The 26,380-nt window shown below is 44.8% G+C and overlaps 1 protein-coding gene across 1 annotated transcript in view; it reads left to right on the top strand.

The window, feature by feature from the left end:
• The window catches only part of sema5ba (sema domain, seven thrombospondin repeats (type 1 and type 1-like), transmembrane domain (TM) and short cytoplasmic domain, (semaphorin) 5Ba), a 607,738-nt gene that overhangs the window by 111,760 nt on the left and 469,598 nt on the right, over positions 1-26,380 (top strand). The gene's annotated exons all lie outside the window — the stretch shown is intronic.

Below are 26,380 nucleotides of genomic sequence, written 5' to 3' on the forward strand. Positions count from 1 at the left end.
GAAGGTGAGAAGTAGCTCCAGATGGTAGACAGTGTGTGAAGAACATGTCAATAACATTGGAATCGAACCACACCCAGTCCCTATGTGCTGGCTGCAGGAATCATCCTTCACCTTGCAAATGGTGCCAATTGTCTTGCTGTTTTGTTGCACTGGATATCCACTCTAATGGTGCTGTAGCTGGCCACCCCCTGCTTGGACAGGGCAGATGGCTCTTCCCATGCCTCAGTGTCACCTTTTCTCCCCTTCACACTTCACTTCCCAGCACGGCCCTGATGTCTGCCCTGGATTTCAAAGCTAAGGAGGTTGTGCCAAGAGTCTTGGCAGTACCTTCTGCCAAATGCTGTCATGTAATTAAAAAGCAAAATTGAGCTGATGCTGGTGTTGTCAAATACTGTAGCAAAGGTCTCCAATTCCTAGTGCATGTGCTTGTAACTTCCTTCCTTTCGATGCCACAGTGGGGGCATTTCACTCAGCTGGTGTGTATCACTGAAAAGATACCATTTTTTGTGCTTTCCTTTCAGTGTCAAAATTAAAGATTCAAGTTTATTTATCATGTGTACATTGAAACATACAATGAAACACATTATTTCTATTAACAACCTGTTTTGTTTTAATTACAAAACAGTAAACCAATTGGAAGGAAAGCAAGGGAGCCGGGAATACGAGTCTAACTTTGTTTTTACTTTAAGCAAGGCACTCAGGGATGGTGTGGCGGTGTAATGATGTATGTAATTTACATACTTTTACATATAACCCACAATGCATTGTGTAAACAATATACATATAATATTACTGAAATATTAAATACAAGACATTCCTCACTGCTTTTGTAATTTATTTTCACCTGGTACTCACTGTTTTGAACCAGATTTAAGCTTAAGTGGAGGCTTTCTTACTCTTGTGAGATAATGTCTTTCCTGACAAGGGGGATCACTCTGCTTGGCCGGTGAGACTTGTGGCTGTGAAACAATCTCAGGTTCTGGGGCCTCCCCTGTGCTGGCTGTAGTAGCTGACTCTGAGACTGCAGGAAGTGGTTTTGATAGCTTTGATCACCTTTCTTCTGGATGTGTTGTTATTCTGAACAGTGCATGGCAAGCTTCACTGGACGATGTGCATCATAATGTGTGAGGACAGTATCTGACGTCACCATTTCCTTTGCCATTTGGAAAATTACCTCTGCTTTCTCCATTGCCATTTGTTCCTGACCTGCAGTCATGAGTTGAAGGGCTGGAGCCCAGTAGCCAGTTTTGGCAGGAACCTATTATATACCAGAACTGGAATATCTTGCAATTAAGTGCCGTCCATTTTCCTAGCCATCGGAGTTATCAGTGATCTTTTTGGTAGCGATGTATATTCCACCTCAGGCCAATGTCAATCAGGCTCTAGGGTAGTGGTCGCCAACCCGTCGATGGCGAATGACTGGTTGATCTTTGAGACTTTCTCCGTAGATCCCGAAAAAAAAAAGAAAAATAAATACACAAATACTGTTGAGAGATTGTTTCCGGGTTGCGGGGTTTTAGTTCCGTTCTTTCTGCCCAGTGCGCAGCTCCCCCGCCACGCCACTACACAGTGTACTTCAGTGATCCCCAGCCACCGGGCCACGAGGAAACGATATGAGTCGGTTGCACCTTTCGTCATTCCCTGTCACGCCACTGTTGAACTTGAACACACGCGAAGTCATCAGTCACCTAAATGCAGTGATAAGCTCGCGCCAGGGATCACGGTTGGCCTCGCGCGGCCGGCGGGAAGTGCCGTTGCTACTGGCCTGGAGCGCGGACAGATGGGCGCCGCCTCTAAACCTGTTCACCACACCGAATGTTTATGGGGAAACCAGTGATAAAATATTCACAGATGATCTAATTCTGGCTCAGGGTTCCGTAAGTAGCAGAGCAGCTACCGCGCTGCGATCTACTGAAACAAACTTCTGTCGGCTGATAGATCCTACAAGGAGGGCAGATGAGGGCCTGTCGCTCTCCTCGCTCGGTTGGTTGCTCTCTCCGGACTGCGACCACCGCGGCCCCAGTACAGGGACCTTCGGCCCTGACCTTGTCCTCTCACCCCTCCCACGACCAGCCGCACCTGGCCAAGGCATCTGGTGGCGGGCAGGCGGGAGGTTGGAGTTCGGGCCGGGAGTCTGTCTAATGAGGCAATGAAGCCCTCAAAGCTGCTTTGGTACCTTGAGTCCAAGCACCCCGCACTTAAAGACAAACCCGTTGAGTTTTTTCAGCGGAGAAAACGTGAGCAAGCGGGACAGAAGCTAAGTGCCGAGAAACGCGAAAACTAAATTGCGGAATAGACTGGAAATAAGGAACCTGCTTCGACTGTCACTGTATTCCTGTTGTGTTTAACACCACCCCCCCACCCACCCCCGTTGGCCGGTTCACAAGAATATTGTCCATATTAAACCGCTCCGCGGTGCAAAAAAGGGTGGGTACCCCTGGTTTTTATACATTATTTCTACTTCTGGGTTGCGGGGTTTTACTTCTGGTCTTTTCTGCCCCGGTGCGCATGCGTATAACTAATCGATCTGGGGTCGATCTCACCTTTCACTAAGGCCGAGGTAGGGGATCTTGGGCTTAAAAAGTTTGGTGACCACTACTGTAGGTGATCTGAGCAATGGGATCAACATGCACAGAACAGCACACCCTGACACCTTCATCATCATTTTGGGGGATTTTTAACCAGGCCAGCTTGAAAACGTCACTAAAACATTTATCATTAACAAATTATTTGTAGTACCAGAGGAAACAACACACTGGACCACTGTTACACCACCATCAAGAATGCCTACTGTGCTGTTCCACACCCTCACTTCAGAAAGTCTGACCAGCTGGCTGTACTACTACTTCCTGAGTACAGGCAGAGACTGAAGACTGCAGCACCAGTGGTAAAGACCAAGAAGGTTTGGACAAGGGAAGCACAGGAGTGCTTATAGGACTGGTTTGAATCAGTGGACTAGACTGTATTCAGGGATTCATTTTCGAGTCTGGATGAGAATGCTGTAGTTGTTACCAACTTCATTAAAACCTGTGTGGATGAGTGTGAGCCTATGAAAACTTACTGTATATAGCCAAACCAAAAGCTGTGGCTAAACCAGGAGGATTTTTGTCTGTTCAGGGCTAGATCTGTGACATTCAAGTCTGGTGACTCAGGTCTGTACAAGAAAACCAGCAGAGGGCTATTTCAAGAGTGAAGAGACAATTCTGAGTGAGGTGGGAGGCAACATCAAATGCATGTCAACTCTGGCAGGGTTCTTCCTACAAAGAAACCCAATAGCATGAATGGCTGTGCTGCTTCACTACCAGATGAGCTCAACCTTGGCCTTGTCCTTTTTATGCCCGCTTTGAAGGGGAGAATATAACTACAGCTGTGAAAATCCCTGCTGCGCCTGGTGACCCGGTGTTCATTGTCTTGGAGGCCGATGTTAGGCTGTCTTTAAGGAGGGTGAACCCTCACAAGGCAGTAGGTCCCGATGGAGTACCTGGTAAGTATCTGAAAGCCTGTGCCAACCAACTGTCGGCAATGTTCAAGGTAATTTTCAACCTCTCACTGCTACGGGCAGAAGTTTCCATTTGCTTCAAAAAGGTAACAATTATACCAGTGCCCAAGAAGAGTAGTGTGAGCTGCCTTAAAGACTATTGTCCAGTAGCACTCATATCTATGATGATGAAATGCTTTGAGAGGTTGGTCATGGCTAGAATTAGCTCTTGCCTCAGCAAGGACCTGGACCCACTGCAGTTTGCCAATAGCCACAATAGGTCTACTACAGATGCAATCTCAATGGTTCTTCACGTGGCCTTGGATCACCTGGGCAATTCAAACACCTATGTCAGGATGCTGCTCGTTGACTATAGCTCAGCGTTTAGCACCATCATTCCCACAGTCCTGATTGATAAGCTATGGGTCCTGGGCCTCAGTACCTCCCTCTGCAATTGGATCTTTGACTTCCTAACCAGAAGATCACAATCTGTGTGGATTGTTGATAACATCTCATTCTTCAAGATGGGGGTGCAACACAGTTTGCAGTGGCCTCTCCAGCATTGATATCTGTTATTTGTCAAGTGGGGTGCCATGCACAATCCTAATCTGATGAAAAACAGACGTGGGAGCACAGAGGAACATCTGGAAATCTCCAGGAAGGCCTTCTTCATTGCTGCTGCTGTTGTGAGGCCCGGGTCTCTGCTGGGAAGAACAGGCCCCCAGTCCTCGGGGTCGCATTGCTGGTGGCCATTGGCGGGGGTGTCATAGGGTGCTCGGCAGAGGATGGTGCTGAGAGTCTGTGCCGGAGGGGATGGTTGGAGGCTCGGAAGTTCGACGGACATGGAGTCCACTGCGGTCGGGGCGCTTTCATTGCGTGCTACGTCTGTGAGGCTCAGTCTGGCGACGCCATGGAAGTCCATAGCGGGGGTATTCCCTTCTGCCACCTGCGTGGGATGATGAGTCTATCGGGACCCTGAGGACTTGTGGAAACTGTGTGGTGGTTTCTTTCCAACTTATAGTCTTTTAACATCTTTGGACTATTTTTACTGTGCCCATGGTCTGGTTTTTTTTTTAATCAATTATGGTATTGTTTGCACTGTTGTAACTATATGGTTTTGTGTAGGTCTTGTAGCTTTAGTTTTTGGCTTGTTGGGTGGTAGAGTTGGTCTCCTGACTTGGTGTGTCTGGGTAGTCTTGTTTTGTCTGGTGGGTTTGGAGCTCCTTTCCAGGGAACGCGCTAAGATGGTAGCGCGATATTAATACGCAGCAGCCTCTCCGGACTCTGGATTTGGGGATTGCCAAACGTTATGTGGATTTTCTGGTATAGTCTGTTTCGTCGTGTGCTTTTGTGATATCATTCTGGAGGAATTTTGTTTCATTTTTTAACTGCATTGCAGTTGTGGTTTCTAAATGACAATAAACCGAAATTCAATTCAATCTCCTCCTTGGTGACGATAAACACTGATGCACCTCAGAGGTGTGTGTTGAGCCCACTGCTCTACTCTCTATATACGCATGATTGTGTGGCTAGGTATAGCTCAAATACCATCTATAAATTTGCTGATGATACAACCATTGCTGGCAGAATTTCAGATAGTGATGAGGAGTGAGATATACCAGCTAGTTGAGAGGTGTTGCAGCAACAACCTTGCACTCAATGTCAGTAAGATGAAAGAGCTGATTGTGGACTTCGGGAAAGGTATGACAAAGGAACACATACCAATCCTCATAGAGGGATCAGAAGTGGAGAGAGTGAGCATTTTCAGGCTCCTTGGGATCTAACCTGGTCCCAACATATTGATGCAGCTATAAAGAAGGCAAGACAATGGCTATATTTCATGAGGAGTTTGAGGAGATTTAGTTTGTCACCGAAGACAGTTGGTAACTTATACAGATGTACCGTGGGGAGCATTCTGACAGGCTGTATCACTGTCTGGTATGGTGGAGTGGGGCTACTGCACAAGATGAAAAAAGCTACAGAAAGTTATAAAATTAGTCAGCTCCATCTTGGGTACTGGCCTCTGTAGTATCCAAGACATCTTCAAGGTGTAGCGTCTCAGAAAGGCGGTGTCCATCATTAAGGACCCCATCACCCAGACAATGCCCTCTTCTCATTGTTATCATCAGGAAGGAGGTACAGAAGCCTGAAGGCACACACTCAGCGGTTCAGGAACAGCTTTTTCCCCTCTGCCATCTGATTCCTATATGGACATTGAACCCATGAACACTACCTCACTCTTATTATTTCTGTTTTTGCACTATTTTTAATTTAACTATTTAATGCACACATATATACTTACTGTAATTTATTTATTTATTCTTTCTATATTATCATGTATTGCAATGTACTGCTGCTAAGTTAACAAATCTCACGATATATGCTGGTGATAATAAACCAGATTCTACAGCAGTAATTCAGAAATTATAAAAAGCACCATAACTCATAACTCACCGTAACACCGAAAGTCAAACCAAGGTAGAACATACAAGGTAAATGGTAGGACACTGAGGAGTGCAGTAGAACAGAGGGATCTGGGAGTATAGATACATAATTCCCTAAAAGTGGCTTCACAAGTAGATAGGGTTGTAAAGAAAGCTTTTGGTATATTGGCCTTTATTGAGTATAAGAGTTGGAATGTAACGGTGATGTTGTGTAAGACATTGGTGAGACCGAATTTGGAATATTGTGTGCAGTTTTGGTCACCGAATTACAGGAAGGATATTAATAAGGTTGAAAGAGTGCAAAGAAGGTTTACAAGGATGTTGCTGGAACTTGAGAAACTGAGTTACAGAGAAAGGTTGGATAGGTTAGGACTTTATTCCCTGGAGTGTAGGAGAATGAGGGGTGATTTGATAGAGGAGTATAAAATTATGATGGGTATAGATAGAGTGAATGCAAGCAGGCTTTTTCCACTGAGGCCAGGGGAGAATAAAACCAGAGGTCATGGGTTAAGGGTGAAGGGGGAAAAGTTTAAAGGGAACATTGGGGGGGGGGGCTTCTTCACGCAGAGAGTGGTGGGAGTGTGGAATGAGCTGCCAGATGAAGTGGTGAATGCGGGCTCACTTTTGACATTTAAGAAAAACTTGGACAGGTATATGGATGAGAGGGGTTTGGAGGGATATGGCCCAGGTGCAGGTCTGTGGGACTAGGCAGAAAAATGGTTCAGCATAGGCAAGAAGGGCCAAAAGGCCTGTTTCTGTGCTGCAGTGTTCTATAGTTCTATGGTAACTGTGACGTGTCGTTTAGCCTTGTGGGGTCCACCACTGCTTGAATGTTCTCAGCACACTTGTGTAATCCTTGTGCATCAATAGTATAACCACAGTATGTGATGCTTGGATTAAAGAATTCTTACTTCTTGCCTTATGCTCTGAGCCCATCATTGTTTAATCTTTTTAACACCGTGTTGAGATTTTGGAGATGTTCCTTGTCATCCTTACCAGTAACAATGATGTCACCCAGGTAACACCGAGTGACTGCGCAGCTTTGCAGATGCTACTCCAGATCTTTCTGCCAAAGTGTGGGTGCAGATGCTACTCCAGATCTTTCTGCCAAAGTGTGGGTGCAGATGCTACTCCAGATCTTTCTGCCAAAGTGTGGGTGCAGATGCTACTCCAGATCTTTCTGCCAAAGTGTGGGTGCAGATGCTACTCCAAAAATAAACCAATTAAAGCAGTAAAGCCATTTGTGAGTGCTAATGGTGAGAAACACTTTGGACTCTTCTTCCATCTCCAACTGTAGATAGGCCTCAGCCAACTCCACTTCGCTGAAGTGTTTCCCTCCAGAAAGGTTTGCAAAGGGATCCCTGCAGAAAGCAGAAAGTGTTTGGGGATGGAGGGAAAGATGTGACTGGTGGTGGGATCCCATTGGAGATGGTGGAAGTGTCAGAGAATTATATGCTGAATGGGGATGTTGTTGCAGTAGTAGGTGAGGACCTAGTAGGGTGGGGGGGGGGGGGAGGATGGGGTGAGGGCAGACGGGCGCAAAATGGAAGTGATGCAGTTGAAGGCAGCATTGATGGTGGAGGAAGGGACACCCTTTCTTTGAAGAAGGAAGACATCTCCTTGGTCCTGGAATGAAAAACCTCATCCTCATCAGATGTGGTGGAAATGGAGGAATCGAGAGAAGGGGATCGCATTTTTATAAGTAACAGATGGAAAGAGGTATAGTCTAGGTAGCTGTGAAAGTAACCTCATGGCATAAACATCAATGTCTCAAACTTCTGCTAATGCCTCTCCTTCACCATTCCTCATTCCCATTTCCCTCTGTCACCTTATCTCCTTGCCCATCACCTCCCTCTGCTGCTCATCTCCCTTTTCTTCCAAGGCCTTCTGTCCTCACTTATCTGATTCCTCCTTTTCCAGCTCTGTATTTCTTTCACCAATCAACTTCCCAGTTCTTTACTTCACTTCTCTCCCCTCCCGGTTTCACCTATCAACTTGTGTTTCTTCCTCCTCTCCTGTAACACTGAAGACGTGGGTTTATTTCAAAGTTTGAAGTCCAGAGCACTCTGTTCAGTAGCACTGTGTTGGAGTTTTCTTGAGAGGTTGCTCCTGAAACACATCAACTCCTGCCTGAGCAGTGACTTGGATCCACTCCAATTTGCCTGCCAAACAGGTCAACAGCAGATGCCATCTCCGGAGACAGCTTATCCACCAATGTCTGTTATAAACCAACAGACTCTCACAGCTACTCGGACTATACCTTGTCCCACAATGCTACTTGTAAAAACGCAATCACCTTCTCTCAATTCCTCCGTCTCCACTGCGTCTGCTCTCAGGATGAGGCTTTTCATTTTAGAATGAAGGAGATATCCTCCTTTTTCAAAGAAAGAGACTTCCCTTCCTCAACCGCATCTCTTCCGTTTCACACATGTCTGCTCTTGCCTCTTCCTCCCACACGCTACCAGGGATAGGGTTCCTCTTGTCCTCACCTACCACCCCACCAGCCTCCATGTTCAGCACAGTTTCTCTGAAACTTCCACGACCTCCAAATGGATCCCACCATCAAACACATCTTTCTCTCGCCCCCATTTTCTGCTTTCCGCAGGGATCGCTCACTACGTGACTCCCATGTCCATTCGTCCCTCCTCACTGATCTCCCTCCTGGCACTTATCCTTGCAAGTGGAACAAGTGCTTCACCTGCCCCTATACCTCCTCCTTCACTACCATTCATGGCCCAAACAGTCCTTCCAGATGAGGCGACACTTCATCTGTGAGTCTGTTGGGGTCATACACTGTGTTTGGTGCTCCTGGTGTGGCCTCTTGTATATCGGTGAGACCTGACGTAGATTGGGAGACTGCTTCACTGAACATCTATGCTCCATGTGCCAGAACATGGGGATCTCCCAGTGGCCACACATGTAAATTTCACTTCCCATTCCGATCCGACCATGCATGGTTTTCTCCACTGCCGGGATGAGGCCCAACTTAGGGTGGAGGAACAACACCTTATATTCCGTTTGCGTGGCCTCCAACCTGATAGCACGATAATTGATTTCTCAAACTTCCAGTAATGTCTCCACCTCTCCCCCTTCACCAATTCCCATCCCTTTGTCCCTCTCTCATGTTGTCTTTTTGCCTGCCCATCGCCTGCCTCTGATGCTTCTCTTCAACCCCTTTCTTCGTTCTTCCATGGCCTTCTGTCTCTTTCACCAATCAACTTCCTAGCTCTTTGCTTCATCCCTCCCCCTCCAGGTTTCACCTTTCATTTGGCATTTCTCTCTCCACTTCCCCCACTTTTTAAATCTACTCCTCAGCTTTTTATCTCCAGTGCTGCCGAAGGTTTTCAGCCCAAACCGTCCACTGTACTTTTTTCCGTAGATGCTGCCTGGCCTGCTGAGTTCCTCCAGCATTTTGTGTGTGTTGAGCAGATGCCATCTTATTGGCTCTTTACAGCATTTGAACGTCTGAAGATTGAAGATGCATACATCAGGAGTCTCCTGATTGACTACAGCTTAGCATTCAACATTATCAACCCCTTGAAACTAATCAATAATCTTGAAGACCTGGGCCTCAATACCTCCTTGTGGAGGTAAATGGATCCGCAAATGGATCCTATATTTCTTCACTTGCAAACCCCAGTCAGTTCAGATTGTCAACAACAGCTCCTCCAGAATCACCATCAGCACAGTTTCACCACAAATCTGTGTGCTTAGCCTTCTGCTCGACCTGCTTTATACTAAAGACTATGTGGCAATTTCCGTGACCCTTCAAAGTTCACTTATTTGCAGGCATTCACAGTAGATGCAAGGCAACAAAGCAGAATCAATGAAAAACTACACACAGTAAAGATGGACAAACAACCAATGTGCAAAGAGAAGACAAACTGTGAAAACAAAAAAAAATAATGATAATAATAAATAAGCATTAAATAATATTAAGTACAAGTCATAGAGTCCTTGAAAGAAAGTCCATTGGTTGAGAAATCAGTTCCATGTTGAGGTGAGTGACGTTATCCACTCTGGCTCAGGAGCCTGATGGTTGTAGGGTAATAAGCTGGTGGAATGGGACCCAAGACTCCTGTACTTCTTGCCTGATTGCAGCAGCAAGAAGAGAGCATGGCCTGGATAGTGAACTCAATGTCCAAGCCCTTCCCAATTCCCAAAGGTTCACAGACAATCCCCACCCCCCCCCCCACCACCCCCACATCCTTCTCAGCCCGAGATGGCTGATGCCCTAACACGAGGCCGTCCATTCAGTGTTAAACTCATCACCTTGAAGAAACAGCCTTTTACCGTCATGGTGAAGAGGCAAAAAGGGAATTCCTGAGTCTAGTGTCTGGGTGACTGACAATGGTTAGGGCTGGGAAAAGGGGAGGGGTAAAGACATTATGGCTGATGTTGGAATTAGAATTATCATAGAGTTGTTGGGACTGGAGTTAAGATGGGGTGAAGCCAGGGTGGGATTTGGGTGATGTTTTAAAAGCAATTAGTTGCTATTCTGATATCTATGCAAGGGGAAGGAGCTGAGCAAGTGTAGGGTGCAAGCTTTGAGGCTAAGTCTGCAGATAGGTGGAGGGGCATGTAGTGTTGAGGAAGCACAAAATCTGCAGAAGGACACGTGGGCAGAGTTAGGCCATTCGGCCCATCGAGTCGTGGCTGATTTATTAACTCCATTCTCCTGCCTTCTTCCTGTAACCTTTGATGCTCTGACTAGTCAAGAGCCTATCAACCTCCGTTTTAAATGTACCCAGTGACTTGGCCCCCACAGCCGTCTGTGGCAATGAATTCCACAGATTCACCATCCTCTGGCTAAAGAAATTCCCCCTCATCTCCATTCTAAAATGATGTTCTTGTATTCTGAGGCTGTGCTCTCTGGTACTAGACTCCCCCACTATGGGAAACATCCTCTTCATGTCCACTCTATCTAGGCCTTGCAATATTCCTAAGTTTCACCACTCATTCTTCTAAACTCCCAGTGAGTACTGTCCCAAAGTCACCAATTGCTCCTCATAGGTTATCCCTTTAATTCTTGGGATTATGTTCGCGAACCTTTTCTGGACCCTCTCCAATGCCAACACATCCTTTCTTAGATAAAGGGCCTAAAACTGCTCACAATACTCCAAGTGTGATCTGACCAGTGCCCAGCATGTAACCCCTAGCATTACATTCTTGCTTTTATTTTCTAGTTCTCTGGAAATTAATGCTAACATTGCATTTGCCTTCCTTGAGTCTTGGAAGCAGCAATCACATCTCTGTACAAGTTTCTCAGTTCCTCTGATTGCATGGCCAATTTATGTAATTGCTCTCTATAATTCAATCTCCCCGTCTCCTCAATCAATTCAGTCTGTATCTCTTCAGTTACTTCAATATTCTTTATGTACTACGGGGACTGGAACTACACACACCATTTCAAGTGGTGATATATTACTGTCCTCCCTGTCACCTTTTTTACATACATCACGGGTGTATGTCATTAAAATCTCAGCTAATGTCTCTACTTGCAGCATATAGTAGTCACTAGTAGGTTTCTGTCTGTAATTCCGTCTCCACGACGCTCGGAAGATCTTCAAGGTTGTTGGTCATAATTTAGGCTTGCCATTGAAACCACGGATCAGGATGACAGTCTTGAAGTTCGCATTTACTGTCTTTTAATCTGTGTGTCTGAGACTCAATTTATTACTGAAAGGTTATTGTAGAATATGAACCATGTGATGGAAGTCACAAAGGCAGCAAGGGAATGGGATTAATTTGGGGGCGGCACAGGAGTGTAGTGGTTAGCACAACGCTTTACAGCACCAGTGACATGGGTTCAATTCCTGTTGCTGCCTGTAAGGAGTTTATAGATTCTCCCGATTAGAAAAAATTAGAAGTGTTGTTTTTGATCCTTCAGTTAAATTTGAAGAAACGTGGAGACCATTTATTCAACATTTTCATATGAGTTAAATTGTCTTTTCCTAAACCTCACTTTGATTATCCTTAATTATTTGGATGGAGGTTCGGAGTTATTGGCGCTACTGTATGTACTTAACATTATGCAATGGCCCATATTGGTTAGTGTTTTTTTTCTTCTCTTTTTTGGGGTTTTTTTTTCTTTTTGTTTCTTTTGTTCATAAATACTATGAGTTTGGGAGGCTATATATATTGATTATTATATATTTGAATGTCTACTTAAACTATTAATTATGTACTCTCAAACACTTTGTATTCATGTTTCATTTATGTTTGTTTAAAAAATTAATAAAAAGATTTAAAAAGAAAAAGAAAGAAAGATTCTCCCGTGACCGCGTGGGTTTCCTCCGGGTACTCCGGTTTCCTCCCACAGTCCAAAGACGTATCGGGTGGTAGGTTAATTGGTGAATGTAAATTGTCTTGTGATCAGATGAGGATTAAATCGGGGGATTGCTGGGTGGCACTGCTCGAAGGACCAGGAGGGCCCTGCCCCACACTGTGTCAATAATAATAAAAGCACTCTCTGAAGGGATGGCACAGACTAAAGGCAACTGTCTCAGCTACAACAGAAACATAGCGCAGTCCAGGCCCTTCAGCCCATGATCTGCTGACCTTTTATGACCAGTCTAACCAATTCCTCTGAAAGGCCCTCCGTTATTCCTTCAACCGTGTGTTTATCCAGGAGTCTCTAAAATGTCCCCAATGAATCTGTCTGTACCTCCACCCACATGAATTTACTACTCTCTGGGTAAAAAAATGACCACAGTCATACCTCCCTCCGGTGCATGTTCTTGTATTAACCACTCAGCTGCTATCAGACTCTTTAATGAACCTCTTATCTTCTAAAACAATATACCTTAGATGGGCTTTTAACCTCACAATCAACCTCAATATGACCTTACACCTTATTGTTTACCTCCCCTGAACTTTCTCTGTAAAACTGCTACCATTTATTCTGCACTCGCTTACCCCAATGCACTGTGTCCTGATTTGGTCTGTACAAACAGTTTCACTGTATCTTAGTAAAACAATGTGAATGCCAGAATGTTGGCCTGTAGTTTCTGGAGTTGGACTTAAACCCACAGCCTTCTCACTGGGAAGGAAGACCACTGTGTGCAGATCTCCCCCCCCCCCCCCCCTTAATTTCCTGGTAAACACAAGAGATTCTGCAGATGCTGGAAATTCCGAGTAACACACACACAATGTTGGAGTGACTCAGCAGGTCAGGCAGCATCCGTGGAAAGGAATAAAGATTTCTTTGACTTTTGGTAATTTCTCCACCTTCCCTATCTTTTTCCATTCCCCATTACCTCTTCTCTTCTCCTCACCTGCCTATCACCTCCCTCACATGCCAGCCCTCCTCCTCTTTCTCCCATGATAACTCTCCTCTACTATCAGGTTCCTTCTCAGCACTTTACACTTTGCACCCATCACCTCCCACCTTCTCATGTCATCCTCCCTCCTCCACCCACCCTCCCTCTCAACTGATATCACCTATCACCTACCAGCTTGTCTTCCTTCCACTCCCTCCACCTTCTTATTCTGGCCTCAAGCCCTATCCTTTCTGTCTTGACGAGTGGTCACAGCCGAACTGTCAGCTCTTTGGGAGCAGAGTTAGGCCATTTAGCCCATCGAGTCTGTTCTGCTATTCCATCATGATTGATTTAGCATCTCTCTCAACCCCGTTCCCCTGCCTTCTCCCCATAACATTTGAAGCCCCTACTGATCAAGAACTCAGCTCTAGACCCTCTCCAATGCCTGTACATCTTTTCTTAGAGAGGGGTCCAAAACTGCTCACAGTTTTCTCTTTCAATAGTTGCTGCCTGGGCTGCTGAATTCCTCCAGAATTCTCTGTGTGTTACTCTTATTTCCTGGTATTTAAAATTTCAGCCACTCGAGCAGCAAGCAAAGAGAAATTATCAATGAATGCTGGAATGAAGGTGAAGTCAAACCATGACACTTCCAAGAGACGGTAGCACAGTTGTTTCCCTAAGCTGTGTAATTAATCATCTGGTCATTACTCATTCCATTGAGGAAATGTAGTTGGGATGGTTTAGATAAATCTTGTTCTTGCCAAGGATCTGACTGAGCTGCAGTTTACAGGGCATTCCAGCAGCTCAAACTCAGTCGTACTGAAGCTGAATTAGGAGCAATTGATACCAGTTTATAGGTATTGCAGATGACCCAATTTTTATCCCAGTAAAGATGACAGCCAGTGAGCCTACACTGTCTCTGTCACTCAGTCCCAGTATTTCCCTCCTTCTCTCTCCCCCACTGCGTTCCATCTCTCTTGCATCCTTGCCTGCCTCTGTCACTTTCCTTCTCTTCTCTCCCTTTCCCCTCCCTTCACCCTTCTCTCTTTCTCCACCCTCTCTATCATTAGAACATAGACCATTACAGCACAATACAGGCCCTTCGGCCCACAATGTAGTGCCATTTTTTAACACACTCCAAGATCAATCTAACACTTCCCTCCCACACAGCCTCCATTTTTATCCATGAGCCTGTCTAAGAGTCTCTTCAATATTTCTAATGTATCTGCCTCTAGCACCATCCCTGGTAGTGTGGTCCATGCACCCACCACTCTGCATAAAAAAACCTGTCTCTGACATCTCTCCTATACTTTCCTCTAATTGCCTTAAAATTATGCTCCATGTATTAACCATTTCTGCCCTGGGGAAAAAGAAGAATCTCTGGTGCTCCACTCCATCTATACCTCTTATAATTTTGTATACCTCTCTTATCCTCCTCTGCTCCAAAAGCAAAAGTCCTAGCTCACTCAACCTATACCCTCCGGTCTGGGCAGCGTGCTAGTAAATCTCCTCTGCACCACTCTAAAGCTTCCATATCCTTCCTAGAGTGAGGTGACTAGAACTGAACACAATGTTCGAAGTGTGGTCTTTCTCCCTGTCACACAACATAGAAACAGACCCTTTGGCCCACCAAGTTCATGCTCACTAGTTTATCATTCCAACGCTGAGCCCATTTTATTCTCACTAACTTCCCCCCGCCTCAGATTCCAGCACTCACCTTGTATCCTAGGGGAATTTTTATCTTTTAGAGGTATGGTGAAATAATGGTTAAATTACTGGATGAGTAATCCGGTGGTGTTGGCTAATAATAAGGAGACGAGTTCTAATCCCACCATGTTAGTTGGGCAACCTAAATTAATTGAAGTTAATTTGTAATAAATAGCTGTGTCCAGTGATGTTCACCGCAGAGCTGCTGATCCATTATAAAAATCAATCTAATACCCTTCAGTAGAGGAAATCTGTTGTCCTTTCCCTGTTTGTTCTCTTGTGAGATTTCATGCCGCAGCAAAGTCGTTAATTCTTCTCGGTCCCAGGAAAAGCCCCACAATAGTCACTCAAGGGTGATTAGTGAAGGTTAGGTAAAAGAAAAATGGAGACTGTGTGGGAAAGAAGGGTTAGATTGATCTTGAAGTAGGTTAAAAGTTTAGTGCAATATCGTGGGCCCTAAGTCCTGTATTGTGCTGACCTGTTCCTATGTTCTATACTCTAATCTTTAGTTTTTCTGTCTCTTCTAACTTTTTCCTGTTTACCCATGACAGTGAGGGGCTGGTGTAGCACTTGTTGTTAAAACCTGTTTTATTTACCAATATCCAACAGAGAGGGAAAGCTACCTTACCTGGGCCACGCCTTCAGTGGACTCCTGCTAAAAGGATCTAACACACCACTTGGTTCATGAGTGATGGACACCTACATCTTGTGAGAACAGAGAACATTCAAGTGAAAGGCATGTGGATGAAAGGAAGTTAGAGAGCTATGGGGTAGGCATATGGATGAAAGAGAAATAGAGGGTAATTGGGGAGGAAAGGATGAGATTGATTTTAGACCAGGTACAATGTCATGGATGTAGGACATGCCCCGTGCTGTGCTGTTTTTCATCTGTCACTCTTCACAGCAACTGTGACATTTCCTGAATGCTCCCATGAGTAAAGTCCCAACTTGCATAATCTCCCTCCATAACTAAGGAGGGAGTTAACTAGGCCTTAAGTCCTAGCAGCATCCTTAATAATCTCCTCAGCACTCTTCCCTGCTTAATGATGACCAAAACTGAACACAATATGCAAAGTATAGCTTCACCAATGTTTTGTACAACTCCCTCTCAGTGTATTGACCGATGAAAGCCAGTGTGCCATTAACGTTCTTCACCACCCTTTCTATCTGTTTTCCACTTTCAAAGAACAATGTACTATATCACTCTGTTCTCCGTTCACCGTGGGTGCAAGCAGGCTTTATCCACTGAGACTGGGTGAGCCTCGAACTAGAGGTCATGGGTAGGTGAAATATTTAAGAGGAACATGAGGGAAAACTTCGCTCAGAGGGTAGTGAGAATGTGGAATGAGCTGCCGATGGAAGTGGTGGATGTGGGTTTGATTTCAACTTTTAAGAGAGATTTAGATGGGAGGGTTATGGAGGGATATTGTCCAGGTGCAGGTCAATGGGACTCGGTGGAATAACAGTTCAGCATGGTCTAGATGGGCCAAAGGGCCTGTTTCTGTGCTGTAGTGCTTTATGATTCTCTGACTATTGAAGCCCTATCCTGATGTATCTTGCTAAAATGCACCACCCTGCTCTTAGCTGAAATAAGCTCTGTTTGTCATCCCTCGGCCCACGTACGAGCAGATCAAAATCTTGATGACACTCTTCACTGTGCATTACACCTCCTATTCTGGTGTCATCTGTAAACTTGCTAATCGTGCCTTGTACATTCTCATCTAAATCATTGACATGGATGATGTGAGCATATGAGGGTTGATGCGGACAGTATCTGTGAGAAGGTGATGGATGTGGGAGGAGCTGTGGTTGACATGGTGGGGGGGGGGTGTGGTTTGTCTTGATGACTATAGTGTTGCAACCAGCCATTACAATCAGACATAGTATTAAAAGACAAATGTGATGAATTGTCAGAGAGTGAGGCAGAGTCATAAAGATGGTGGGAGGCAGCAGACAGCATCACCAGGGATTGGTGGGCAGCGTTAGATATTTGTCTTTCTTTCCACAGTCCTGCGCCTTCCAGGATGTCCTGTTGTAGGAAAGACGTCATTAAGCTGGAAAGAGTGTAAAGCAATTATAAGATAATATTGCCAGACTTCAAGGCCCTAAAGCGAGGACTTTATTCCTTGGAGCCTAGGGAACTAAGGGTGTGAAAACACAGGGAGGATGAAAGCACACACTTTCTTTCCTGGGGAAAAAAAAGAGGCATCAGATTTAAGATGAAAAGAGAAAGATTTAAAAGGAACCTGAGGGGCAAAAAAAATATGCAGAGGGTGGTGGGTATTGTATTTTATTATTTATTCAGAGATATCGTGAGGAACAGACCCTTCCGATCCAGCAAGCTGCGCTACCCAGCAACCCACCTACATAACCCTACCGTAATCACAGGACAATTTACAATCACCAATTAACCTACTAACTAGATCGTCTTTAGAAAGTGTGAGGAGACCAGCGCATGCAGAGGAAACCCACGTTTTCACGGGGAGGATCACCTTACAGACATCGTCGGAATAGCGATGTTCTAACCGCTATGCTACAGTGTTGGAACAAGCTGCTGTGGAGTTGGTTAGGGCAGGTAAAGTAACAGCAATCAGAACACAGAACAAAGAACACTACAGTACAGTAAAGGCCCTTTTGGCCCACAGTTGTGCTGACCCTTTAGCTTACTCAATCTAACCTTTCCCTCCTGCGCAGCCCTCCATTTTTCTATCATTGATATGCCTATCTAGGAGGTTTTTTTAAATGCCCCTAATGTATCTGCCCCTACCAATACCCCTGGGAGGGCCTTCCATACATTCACCTCCCTCTGTATAAAGAATTTACCTCTGACAATCCCTCTATGCTTTCTTCCAGTCACCTTAAAATTATGCCTCCTAGTGTTAGCCTTTAAAAGACGTCTGGTCAGGTGTGTGGTTCGGAGAGGTTTGGAGGGATATGGGTCAAATGTGGGAAAATGGAACTAGTTTAGATGGGCACCTTGGTGGCATGGAGGAGATGGGCCAAAGGGCCTGTTTCTGTGCTATATCACTCTATAATTTATGTCACTTGGCATTTTGAATGTATCTGCCCCTACCAACACTCCTGGGAGGGCCTTCCATACACTCACCTCCCTCTGTATAAAGAATTTACCTCTGACATCCCCCTATGCTTTCTTCCAGTCACCTGCTGGTTACTGAAGGCACAACTGTGGCATACCACACTTCATCCATCCAATTAGTAAATGAAATCGTGAACGCTTTAAAATTTTTGTCTTTTCATTTCAAAATATGTTTGTGTTTATTATTAACAATAGTAAGACCATAATCAGGCCATTTGGCCCATCAAATCTGCTCTGCCATTTCATCATGGCTGATCCAATTTTTTCTCCCTTCCCCAATCTCCTGCCTTCCTTTTATGCCCTGACCAATCAAGACTCTATCAACTTCTGCCTTAAGTATACAGAAATACTTTACCTCCACAGCTGTCTGTGACATCGAGTTCCACGGATTCAACACTCTCTGGCTAAAGGAATTCCTCCTCATCTCTGTTCTAAAAGGACGCCCCTCTATTCTGAGACTGTATCCCCTGGTTTGAGACTCTCCCACCATAGGAAACATCCTCTCCACATCCACTCTATCAAGGCCCTTCACCATTCGATAGGTGGAATATCTCTTAAACATAATCTCTTATGTTTTTAAATACAGAACTCAGTGGCCTCTTTATTAAATACACCTGTACACCTGCTCATTCATGCAATTTTGTGGGTAAAAACATCATCTTTAGATAGTTTTATTTTAATTATTTTAATTTTGACTGTAAAAATTAGAATCAGAATCAAGTATGTTGTGAAATTTGTAGTTTTGCAGCAACCGTGCAATGAAAATCATAAAAAATTATTAGGTTAAAATAAGAAACATTTTAAAAAATGCAAAAAGAGGGGTAGTGTTCATAGGTTCATGGACCATTCAGAAATCTGATGGCAGAGTGGAAGAAGCTGTTTCTAAAAAGTTGAGTGTGAGTCTTCAGACTCCTGAACCTCTTCCCTGATGGTAGCAATGTCCTGGATGGTGAGGGTCCTTAATAATGGCTGCTGCCTTCTTGAGGCATGTCTGTGTTGGTGGGGAGTCTAGTGCCTGTGATGGACGAGGCTGAGTCCCCTGCAACTTTTTTCGATCTTATGCATTGGTGCCTCCATTTCTTTTTATTATTTCTTTTCGCAATGTCTTCATATGTTCCTGATCAATTGCTCAGAGTTGAAGGACCCTCAGAAGTAGTCTGCCACTCCAACATTAAGAAATATGTGCTGCCATGAGAGGCTTTAATCTTTGTCACTTTTGATGGGGCATATACCCATGCCTTTAATTTTTGGTGGCAAGACACAATCCTATAGTGTAACAATCAATCTTCAAGAGGAACTCAGCCAGCCGAGCAGTAACTGCAGGGGCAAAGGAACAGTCAACATTTTGGGTTTTGACCTAAATGGCATCAAGGTAGCATTGCAGTTAGAGCAAGACTTTACAACAGCCAGCTCTAAGATTGGGGTTCAATTCCCACCACTAGGAGTTTGAATATGGTCATCGTGACTGCGTGGGTTTCCTCTGGGTGTTCTGATTTGCTCCCACATTCCAAAGCTGCACAAGTTAGGATTACTGAGTGTGGGCATGCTGTGTTGGCACCGGAAGTGAGGCAACACTAGTGGGCTGCCCAGCACAATCCTTGCTGATTTGATTTGATGCAAAAGATGCATTTCACTGCATGTTTCAGTATACATGTGACAAAGTAAGATAATATTTATATTTGTATTTTGAAATATTGTCAATTCCCCCCTCTTCCTCCACAGACGCTGCTTGACCCACAGAGCTCGTCCTGCAGATACTTCCTTGCTTCAGATTCCAGCATCTGCAGTCTCTCAGGCCTCCACTATCCCATGGTGCTTTAGGTCAATCACTACACTCCCGAGTGTCCCTGTGAAAACTTTCACTGTGACTTGTGTTGTGTGGAGGTTGGTGGGGCGAGGGGTTTAAACCCCTGGGAGTTCTAATCAGCATCGCAGAGCACGTCTGCTCCCAGAGCTTTCGTTCCAGCTGCTGATTTAAATTATGTTTTGACACAGACTGGGTTAATTCCAATCCAAGACAGCATCAGCTCATTATTATTTCAAATTAAACCTGCTAATACCATGTAACCTTCCTCACCTGCGAATGATGAGAACACTAGGACTCCATAGCTGCAGTGTTCCTGAGGGGGAGGGCTCGCAGCTACACATTTAAGTAATGGAATGCAAATTAGTGGAGCCTCTGTATTCCAGGCACTCGCTTCCCTGCTTCCTAATGCTGGGCATAACATCCCCAAGTGTCCCATGACACACGGGTCTGCATGATTAGCATGTAACTAGTTCAGACTGGGGGCTGTTGTTCATCTGCAAACTTCACCTGTGAAAGCATAGGTGCACATTAATTTTCATAGGATGATCTAACATGGTAGCCTAGCAATTCTCACAACACCCTACAGTAAGATCGAAGTTCAATTCCCGCTGCTGCCTGTAAGGAGTTCTTATGTTCTCCCTGTGACCGTGTGGGTTTCTTCTGGGTGCTCTGGTTTCCTCCCACTGTCCAGACACGTGTGGGTTAGGGTCAGTGAGCTGTGGGCATGTTATGTCGGTGCCAGAAGCATGGCAACGTTTGCGGGCTGCCCACAGCACGACTTTGATTTGATCTGACACAAATGACACATTTGAATGAATGAATGAATGAATGTTCTTTATTGTCATTATACATAGATACAATGCAACTCTGTTTGGCTTCCTCTCAGGCAATTAAATAAAGTGGTAGATAAAAACAAGACAGTAATATAAAAACAGTATTAAATAGATAAGTAGCAGAAAATAAGTTGCAGCAGCACCAGAATATCACAGTAATGCACAAAGTGCCGTTAGTGCAAGTATTTGAATCCTTGTATGTGCTCACAGTTTCAGTCATTGTTCTGTGAGAGTGTGATGGAGGCTACAGCTGTGGGGTAGAAGCTGTTCCTCAGTCTATTTGTTCTGGCTTTCAGTGTCCTGAACCTTTTGCTGGACGGCAGTGGGTCAAACAGGGAGTGGCCGGGGTGTGTGGTGTCTCTGGTTATGCTGATTGCTTTCCTCCTGAGTCTGCTGGAATAGATGGTGTCCAGTCCTGGGAGCTCCATCCTGACAATTCGCTGGGCCGCCTTCACACGTGATGCAGGTCTTGTCGCTCAGCGGCTGTGCAGCTGGCACACCACACTGTGGCGCTGTTGGTTAGGATGGTTTCAATTGTGCTTCTGTAGAAGTTAGGCAACAGCTTTTGTGGGAGTTTGGTCTGTTTCAGCTTTCTGAGGAAGAAGAGTCTTTGTGTGCCTTTTTTACAAGCAGCGAGGTGTTGGTGGTCTATGTCAGCTGTTTTGACAACATAACTCCAAGGAACTTTAGGTTCTCCACACTTTCCACTACCTCTCCATGTATATGGAGGAGGATGTGTGCTCTGTCCTTTGATCTCCTGAAGTCAATGGTCATCTCTTTTGTTTGAGAAGTGTTAAGAACCAGGTCATTGTCCTTATACCACTCTGTCAGATGATCCACCTCAAACCTGTAGGCTGTTTCATCTTCGTCCGGGATCAAGTCAACCACTGTGGTATCGTCCGCAAATTTAATTATGGAGTTTAATTTCACTGTATGTTTCTATTTACAAATTCAGTTTATCTTTAACTTAAAGTTAATCTTAATTATTTGTAAGTGAAAAAATGCTGAAGTGACAATAATGGAAGAGGTAGAATTAAGACCATAAGATATAGGAGCAAAATTAGGCCATTTGGCCCATCGAGTCTGCTGCACCATTCCATCATGGCTGATTTACTATCCCTCTCCTTCCTTCTCCCTGAAACCTTTGACCCCTTCTCTAATCAAGAATTTATCAACCTCTGTTTTAATTATACCCAATGACTTGACCTCCGTAGCCATCTGTGGCAGTGATGGCTACAGATTCACCCATCCTCTGGCTAAAAAATGTCCTCCTCATCTATGTTCTAATCTTTGTATTTTGAAGTTTTGCCTTCTGATCTGAGACTCTCCCACAACTGAAACCATACTCTGCACGTCCACTCAATCCAGGCCTTTCAATATTCAATGAGTTTCCCTCTCACTCTCCTAAATTCCTGTGAGAACAGCCCAAGAACCTTCAAGTGCTCCTCATACGCTAAGCCTGTCACTTGCATGTGCATTCTTATGAACTCCATCTGGATTCTCTCCAGTGGCAACACATCCTTTCTTAGAAGTGGGGCCCAAAGCGTGGCCTGAATATGGTACACACAGCTGACATGGTATCCAGGGAGTGATTGTTTAGGAGAGTGCACAGGGGTTGCTTTGGCGTAATGGTGTTGAGTGCTCCTGGAGCTCCGTTTATCTAGGCCACTGGAGGGTGTTCCATCACACTCTTGGGTTGTGCCATTGTGAAAAGGCTTTTCAGTGTCAGGGGGTGGATCGATTGCCAGAGGCTCGGGGGAGTTGAACTACTGAGAATGCAGTATTAAAGCCAGCACCAACCCAATGGGCAGAAATATAACAGATATAATAGTTCTGCTGCTCTAACAGCCTGGAGCTGTGCGCTTGTAGTCTCACCATGGTAAATCAATAAATTCAGTTCAATAAAATAAATTTGCGTGCTGCTTTCCCAATAGTAGGGCTTCAGGGAACAGAGGCTGCTTGCAAATCCCACATACCGTGATGATAATAACTCTGAAGTAGCAAGGCAAGAGGGACGCAACAGGTGAGTTTGTCGAGCCCAAGAGGGAACAGGTGCTTTCTGTGGCTCCTGGCATTCCAAAGTGCTTTATATAGATTTATGCAGTGCTTTTCGTGGCACAGAGGGATAGTGTAGTAGTTAGCTAAAATGGAGAGGCATAGTTTTAAGGTGATTGGAGAAAAGAATAGGACAAATGTTAGAGTAAGGTTTTTTGCACAGGGAGTGGTGGGCGCCTGGAAAATCTTGCCAAGGATGGTGATAGAGGCAGATACATTAGAGGCTTTTAAAAAGCTCTTAGATAGGCATGTGTAGGAGGGCTATATAGGAGAGAAGGGTAAAACTGATCTTAGAATAGGTTAAAAGGATAGAACGTCATTGTGGGTTGAAGGGCCGGACTATGCTGCATTATTTTATGTTCAATGCAACATTACTACAGTAACTGTGGAGGCCAAGTCCTTTGGTATATTGAAGGCAGAGGTTGATAGATTCTTGATGGGTCAGAGCATGAAGGGATATGGGGAGAAAGCAGGAGACTGGGACTGAGAAGGAAAAATAGATCAGCCATGATGAAATGGCGGAACAGACTCGATGGACTAAATGGCCTAATTCTGCTCCTGTATCTTATGGTCTTATGATAACGTTGACCCAGGTTCAATTCCCTCTGCTGCCTGTATGGAGTTTGTATGTCTCCCTATGACCACATGAGTTTCCACTAGGTGTTCTAGTTTCTGCCACACTCCATAGGGTACGGGTTAGTAGGCTAATTGGTCACATGGGAGTAATTGGGCCAGATGGGCCTTTTACCATGGTATATCTCTAAGAAAGACATCGAAATGACCTGTTTTTGAATTGTAGTCCTTGTTGTAATTTGTGAAGGGCAACCTTCTTAAAAGCAACACACACAAAATGCTGGTGGAACGTATAATCTGCAAACTTTGCCACAAAGCCTTCAATTCCATTATCTAAATCACTGACAAACAATGCGAAAAGTAGTGGTCCTAACACTGACCCCTGAGGAACACCACTAGTCACTGGCAGCCAACTAGAAAAAGCCCCACACGAGGAAATCTGCAGATGCTGGAAATTCAAACAACACACACAAAATGCTGGTGGAACACAGCAGGTCAGGCAGCATCTATAGGAAGAAGCACTGTGGACGTTTCTGGCCGAGACCCTTCATCAGGACTAACTGAAAGGAAAGAAAGTAATAGATTTGAAAGTAGGAGGGGGAGGGGGAGATGTGAAATGATAGGAGACCGGAGGGGGTGGGGGTGAAGCTGAGAGCTGGAAAGGTGATTGGCAAAAGGGATACAGAGCTGGAGAAGGGAAAGGATCATGGTATGGGAGGCTTAGGGAGAAAGATATGGGGAGGGGAGCACCAGAGGGAAATGGAGAACAGGCAAAGAGTGATGGGCAGAGAGAGGGAAAAAAGGGGAGGGGGGAAAAACTAAATATATCAGGGATGGGGTAAGAAGGGGAGGAGGGGCATTAACAGAAGTTAGAGAAGTCAGTGTTAATGCCATCAGGTTGGAGGCTACCCAGACAGTATATAAGGTGTTGTTCCTCCAACCTGAGTTTGGCTTCATCTTGACGGTAGAGGAGGCCATGGATAGACATGTCAGAAAGGGAATGGGACATGGAATTACGATGTGTGGCCACTGGGAGATCCTGCTTTCTCTGGCAGACAGAGCGTAGAAAAAGCGAACAGTTTGATTTGATTGGCTGATCTGTGGGTGAGTTGTAAGGTCAAGATGAAGTTCAACACCACCATGGGACAGATGGTGATGAGGGGTTGTTTGAAGGTGTGCGGGGTTACTCTCTGAGGACTGATGGCAACAAGTGATTGTAGAAATCCGAGAGAGGTTGATGTGGAGAGACTGGAGACTATATTACGAAAGGCTGTCGAGTCCGTGTGATGTCAGGGGAGGGATTTCTCACTGTGCAATTCTCAATGCCGGGATACACTGTCAAAGTGTAAGTTGCAGCTGAGAGGGCTTGTGGATGTAATGAGTCACTGGATATGGAAAACATGCATGAAAGTGGATGAAACAGGAGCAAGCCCTAACCTTGCTATATGGGGCGGGGTGGGAGCGGGGTTGATGGTCTAGCAGTTAGCATAATACTTTACAGTGTTAGCTGTAAGATCAGGGTTCTGCTATCTGTAAGGAGTTTGTATATTCTTCCAGTGACTGTGTGGGTTTCCTCCAGGTGCACTGGTTTCCTCCCACATTCCAAAGACATATAGGTTAGGGTTAACAAGCTATGGGCATGATATGTTGGTGCCAGAAGCACGGTGACACTTACGGGCTGACCCCAGCACATTCTTAGACTGTGTTGATCTTTGGCATAAATGAGGCATTTCTCTCTGTGCTTCGATTTTCAATGTACATGTGACTACTAATCTAATCGGAATCTGGTCTGGTGGAATATTTGAGAGCTGTATGGCCTTCTTCACTTCAAGTATGAGGTTGGAGATGTGTATATTCTGAAAGAATATTCTCTCTTTATTTCAGCCTAGTTCATGATGATAAGGATTGGTTCATAAGTCTGTTGGCAGAAGGGAGAAGATTAATTTGGTAAATTGGTAAAAAAATGGTTTCTTATTGTGACATAGAATGCTGGAGGAATTCAAGAAGATTTTAACAATTTCAGGGTTGGCGTACCTCAAAGATATTTGCAGTGGAGCATAAAATAATAGACACAAAATGTTCTGCAGATGCTGGAAATCCTGGAGATCTGTGGCCCTATTTCAATGAGGGCCGACACAGTGTCACAGCTAGTGACACTGGCTGTACTGCTACCTCTCAGCTCCAGGAATGAGTTCAGTCCTGACCTCGGATATCATTAGTGTGGAATTTGTAAATTCTCCCTATGGATTTCCTCCGGGTGCTCCAGTTCCCTCCCACATCCCAAAAATGTGTGTGTTGATAGGTTAATCAGCCACTGTGATGCTTCGACCAAGCTCACCAATGTCGATACTTAAGAAATTAGGCATTTCCTCAATGATCCTCACTAATTTGTACAGGTGCATCATGGAAATCATCTATCTGGATGCATCACAGTTTGGTATTGGAATTGGAATTGGTTTATAATTGTTACATGTACAGAGATACAGGAAAAGCTTGTCTTGAATATAGTTTATACAGATCTGGCTATTACACAGAGTATTGAGGTAGAATCAGCCAAAACCATGACCAGGTAGATAGTAAGCCCTGTTATCATAAGCTGTCCATGACCCTGGTGGGATACGTTTTCAGGCTTTTGTATCTTCTGCCTGATGGGTGAGGGAAGAAGAGAGAATGCCTGGGTTAGATAGGATTGATCCTTATGCTGGCAGCTTTACTGAGCAGTGAGAAGTGTAGACAGAGCCCACGGAGGGGAGGCCGTGTTCTGTGATGTGCTGAGCTGTGTCCACAAATCTCTACAGTTTCTTGTGGTCATGTGCAGACCAGTTGCTGTGCCAGGCTGTGGTGTATCTGGGTAGGATGCTTTCTATTGTGCATCAATAAAAGTTGGTGAGGGTCAAAAGGACACAAGAGTGATCCTGGGAATGAAAGGATAAATGTTTGGTGCCTCTGGGCCTGTACTCTACTTGCTGGAGTTCAGAAGGATGAAGGGTGGGGTAATCTCATTGAAAATCAAATATTGAAAGGACTAAATTGAGTGGATATGGAAAGGATGTTAGGATCAGAGGACTCAACCAAAGAATAGAAGGATGCCCTTTTGGAACAGAAATGAGGAGGAATTTCTTTA

This window comes from Hemitrygon akajei, chromosome 5, assembly GCF_048418815.1.
Source record: "Hemitrygon akajei chromosome 5, sHemAka1.3, whole genome shotgun sequence".
Lineage (NCBI taxonomy): Eukaryota > Metazoa > Chordata > Chondrichthyes > Myliobatiformes > Dasyatidae > Hemitrygon > Hemitrygon akajei.